Source organism: Mustela nigripes, chromosome 8 (assembly GCF_022355385.1).
Source record: "Mustela nigripes isolate SB6536 chromosome 8, MUSNIG.SB6536, whole genome shotgun sequence".
NCBI classification, from domain to species: Eukaryota; Metazoa; Chordata; class Mammalia; order Carnivora; family Mustelidae; genus Mustela; species Mustela nigripes.
Genome location: NC_081564.1, coordinates 5,902,867 through 5,908,076, shown reverse-complemented (window position 1 = coordinate 5,908,076; position 5,210 = coordinate 5,902,867).

Below are 5,210 nucleotides of genomic sequence, written 5' to 3'. Positions count from 1 at the left end.
TTTTTTTTTTTTTTTTTTTTTTTTTTTTTTTGGTTTTGGGTTTTTTTGGTTTTTGTAGAGGAGATTTGAGATGGTACTCTATTCTAATCAAAAATAAAAGTTTTGTAGCGGGACCAGAAATTACTTACCCATTACCCCCCCTCCCCCCACCCTGACCTGATTCCAATGGGTTGAAAGTTCCCAGACCTGCTGTCAGGCTTTCTGATTGTCAGACCACCTGGTGTCCTTCCTGCAAAAATGAAGATGCAGCCATGAACCGAAGGGGGAGCCCGCAGACCCTGAAATGCAGGGCCCCCGCCCCAGCCGCTGGTAGCAGTGGAGTGGGCAGGCCCGGCAGCCCAGGATCAAGGCTAAGGGTCAAGTTTTCACCTTGACTGTGACAGGAGGGGTAGGTAGCTTCCTCCTCCCTCCTGAAGGGGGACCTATTCTCACTCTGTTAACCTGCAGTCCAGGGGGCCATGGCTCTGGATCCATGACCTGGGGTCTCCTGGCCTCCCCTGGTCCCAGGTAAATGTGAATGGAGACAGGTATGAGAGCCTGTCCTCAACCTTGATGCCCCCACCACCCCTGCCCCCTGGCCTCACCACGGTGCTACCTAAGAAAGTCTTCCCCCCCAAACCCACATTTGCCTGGTCAGTGGTCAGAGAATTGGACGAGGATCCGACAGAGTGTGTAAATGTGAGATAAAATGTCTTGGTTGTACCTGTTTGTGGTTTAGCTTTGTATTTAAAAAAAAAAAAAAAAGGAAATAACTTGAAAATTATTTGTCATCATAAAAATGAAACAAAAATTAAAATATTTATTGCCAGGCAAGGCCACCTGTGTGTCTTTCTATTTTTTACATGGTGGAGACAGAGGGTTGGATTTTCAGCCTTCTTTTACAAAAGGGTTACACAGTAGGGGCACCCAGCTGGGTCAGTTGGTAGAGCATACAACTCTTGATCTGGGGGTTGTAGGTCAAGCCCTATGTTGGGTGCAGAGGTTACTTTAAATCTTTAAAAAGAAAAGGGTGGGGTGAATGCTCTCCTAGGAGAACATTCTGTTATTGGTACAATGGGGGTCATAGGTGCCAGCGATGATTAAAAGCCAACGCATGTTGAAAACACCCTTAGAACGACGCCTGGCATCATTGTGTGTGCCTGTCTTGAGTGGGAAGCGCCTCCTACCAGTCCACATCTCTCCCCACCACGTGCCCCACCAGCCACTGCACTCAAGGCGGATGGGGACAGTGGGTAGAGTCCTTGGCTGACAAGTGGAAGATCTGATGCCAGCAGCAGCTGCGTCTGCCAGCCTGTCACCTTGCACAAATCCCTTTCCTTTTCCAGAGCTCAACCACATGGGAACAGCCTCTGCCCCACTGACAAGCAGGGGTGTCCTAAGGATTCAGCCGTCACGGATGACTCCGTCTTCACCTTGGAGGGAATAGGGTGCTCTGGTGGCCTAGTGCACTTGGCCCTGGGACAGCCAGCTGTGTGACGCTGGGCAGGTGACGGCTCTGTGCGTGTCACTTCCCTCGGCAACATGGAGCAGAGCTGGTGCACGCACGTGGGGGAATGCATTACAGGAGTTAGTAATGGAAAAGCATGTGGAGCATGCCCTCAGGCATCATGTTTGCTGTTAAGATTGAAACTTGGCTTTGCTTCAGGACGCCTGGGTGGCTCAGTTGGTTAAGTGTCTGACTTGTGATTTCGGCTCAGGTCATGATCTGAGGGTCCAGGGTTCGAGCCCCGCATTGGGCTCCCTGCTCTGTGGAAAGTCTGTTTCTCCCTCTATTCCTCCCCCTGCCCCCACTTGTGCTCTCTCCCAAATAAATGAACAAAATCTTTAAAAAAAAGAAAGAAAGGAAGGAAGAAACTTTGCCTGGGACTGATCGCAAAGAGCCTCCGAACTCTGACACTTAGCGGCTGTATTTACTTCTTTTTTTTTAAGATTTGATTTATTTATTTGATAAAGATCACAAGTAGCAGAGAGGCAGGCAGAGAGCGGGAAGCAGGCTCCCTGCTGAGCAGAGAGCCCGATGTGGGGCTCAATCCCAGGACCCTGGGATCACGACCTGAGCCAAAGCCAGAGACTTAACCCACTGAGCCACCCAGGCGCCCCAACCTACTCATTTTTTAAAGACGATCGCTACAGCAACCACTTCTTGTGCCTTGTGAAACCTGACTTAGAAATCCACTTCTCAGCCAGTTCCTCCGGGTGCTGGGTTTGGCGGAGGAAGCCTGTGGCATGGAAGGAGCTCTAGCACATTCCATGGTCACACGGGGCCCCAGCTCCAGGAGAAACGCTCCCGGGACTTACCTTCGGAACTCCGACAGCCCAGTGTCTGATCTGATCAAGAGCAGCTAAAATCTGAGCGTTCTTTATTGTCCTTCTTTAAAAGTCAGTCTTTCCCTGGATACACAGGAGAGACTGTTTTAACTTGACATTTCTTTCGGAGTAGGGTTTTCTGGCCTTATCTAGCTCCATGAGGGAGAAAGAGGCAGCTGAACGTTTGTACAGGGGGATCCCCCAGGTCCGGGAGGGCAGGTGTTATGTATAAATGCCTTACGGACAGCAACACACAATGATCTGTCTCCTTCCAGACTTTCTGGCTGTCCTACAGCCCGGAGACAAGGAGATGGAAACCAAAGCAAGACTGGCTCAGGGATAGGGAAGTGGGCTGCCGTCGCTGGGGCTGTAGGATGTAAGGCTAGTGCCTCGGGGATGGACTTTCCATGTCATTCCCAGGAGCTGAGTCTGTTCTGCACTCCTGTAAGGGACACAGCACTCCCCCCCACACACTCACACACATTCTGTTCTGTGGTCTTGCAGCCCCTGTGGCCGGTCTGCCCAGCCTCTGCGTGGGGGTTCTGAAGGCAGGACCCATGGATCTGTTTTCCCAGCTGGCTCTCACGTCCAAGGCGCAGACATCTTTCTCCTGCCTCCCCCCTGTGAAGAGGGGCACCGTGATCTGGGGTCAGAAATCAGGAGCCCCTGATCGAAGGCTCTGGACTGGCCTCTGCAGGGCCTGTGTTTCTCGGGAGGCAGAGAAGGGGAACTTCTCTGGGTTTGGGTCCAACTTCTACCCCTTCGGAGCTTGGACCCTGGACGAATCTCTCAGTCCCACTGTGCTGTCACCTTGGGTGTCCACGGAATGACGACACCCATCCCACAGAGGTACAGCAAGGCCGTAAGCAAAAGGTCCTCCAAGTGTTGCAGGCAAGACATGTATTCATTAACATCAATGCTTTTTGGAGAAGAGGGACACGTTGGATGTTGTAGATAGGAACCCAGGCCTTAGAATCAGCCCCGCCTGTGCGTCTGGGGCAGCCACTTCCTAGATCCGTGACCTCATGCACTTTCATCTCTCTGAGTTTCACTTTCTGAATCTGTACACCAGTGCGTGAGTGCCGGTCCCCACCTCCCCGAGCTGTTCCACACAGCCGGTGGAACATTCAGGAAGCCAGGGCCAGTCACTAGCACGACCAGCTCACAGGACATGTTCAGCAGGTCTGTTCGTTTCTTTGCAAAGTGCAGCCATCCGTTCTCTCCAGACTATTTTGCTGAATCCTAAATGCATTCCCCCCCCAACACTTTAATATCTTTGAAGTCAGGACGAGCCTTAAAATCCATAGCATCTTGATTTTATAATTTGTCCCCTTTTCCTCGCCCCATTTGTTGAAAAGACTGTCTTTTTGCCATTGTATATTTTTGCCTCCTTCATCATAGATTGACGGACCATGTAAGTATGAGTTTATTTCTGGGCTCTCTTCTGTTCTGTTGATCTGTGCTGGTACCAGACTGTTCTGATCACTGTAGCTTGGTGGTCTATCTTGAAACCTAGGATTGTGATACCTCCAGCTTTGTTCTTCTTTCTCAAGATGGTCTGGTTATTTGGGGGGGGTGGGGGGCTTGGGTGGTGCAGTCAGTTGAGCATCCGAATCTTGGTTTCAGCTCAGGTTGTGATCACCAGGTTGTGGGATCAAGCCCCGTGTCAAGGTCTACCTGGGTGCAGAGTCTGCTTAAGATTTTCTCTCTCCCTCTCCCTTTGCCCCTCCCCACCATGGTTGCTCTTTCTCTCTCCCTCTCTAAAATCAATCAATCAATCTTTAAACAAAAGATACTTTGGGGGGCACCTGGATGGCTCAGTGGGTTATAGTCTCTGCCTTCGGCTCAGGTCATGATCCTGGGACCTGGAATTGAGCCCCACATCGGGCTCTCTGCTCAGCAGGGAGCCTGCTTCCTCCTCTCTCTCTGCCTGCCTCTTGTGACTACTTGTGATCTCTATCAAATAAGTAAATAAAAAATCTTAAAAAAAAAAAGATGCTTTGGTTAGTTGGGAACTTTTGTAAAAAAAAAAAAATAATAATAGTAATAATAGGGGTACCTGGGTGGTTCAGTCCGTTAAGCACCTGACTGTTGATTTCGGCTCAGCTCATGATCTCAGGGTGTGGGATCGAGCCCCACATTTGGGCTCCATCCTCAGTGTGGAGTCTGCTTGGGATTCTCTCCCTCCCCCTCTGCCCCTCCCCTTGCTCGTCCTTTCTTTCTCAAATACATAAATAAATCTTAAAAAAATAAGAAATAAGGGATGCCTGGATGGCTCTGTCAGTGAAACGTCTGCTTTCAGCTCAGGTCATGAGCCCAGGGTCCTGGGATCAAGCCCCACTTCAGGCTCTTTGGTCAGTGGGGATTCTGCTTCTCCCTCTGCCTGCAGTGGGGCGTCTGCTTCTCCCTCCGCCTGCCCCTTCCCCTGCTTGTGCTTTCATTGTCTCCCTCTCTGTCAAATAAATAAAACCTTTTTTTTTTTTTTAAAGATTTTATTTATTTATTTGACAAACAGAGATCACAAGTAGGCAGAGAGGCAGGCACAGAGAGAGGGGGAGGCAGGCTCCCTGCCGAGCAGAGAACCCAATGCAGGGCTTGATCCCAGAACCCTGGGAATATGACCTGAGCCGAAGGCAGAGGCTTTAACCCACTGAGCCACCCAGGTGCCCCAAATAAATAAAATCTTTAAAAATAATAATAATAATTTGCAGCTTTTTTTCCCCCTCTCATAGCAACACAAAATCCTGGTGCATCACACAGAATCACTGAAATAAATATACACCAGCATATAAATGTGCAAAATACACACACCCAGTTCACAGATTTGGAAACCGAGACTCTGAAAGGTTAAAGCGCCTTATACAAGGTCACATAACTCCAGACACCACTCTAAAACACTCCGA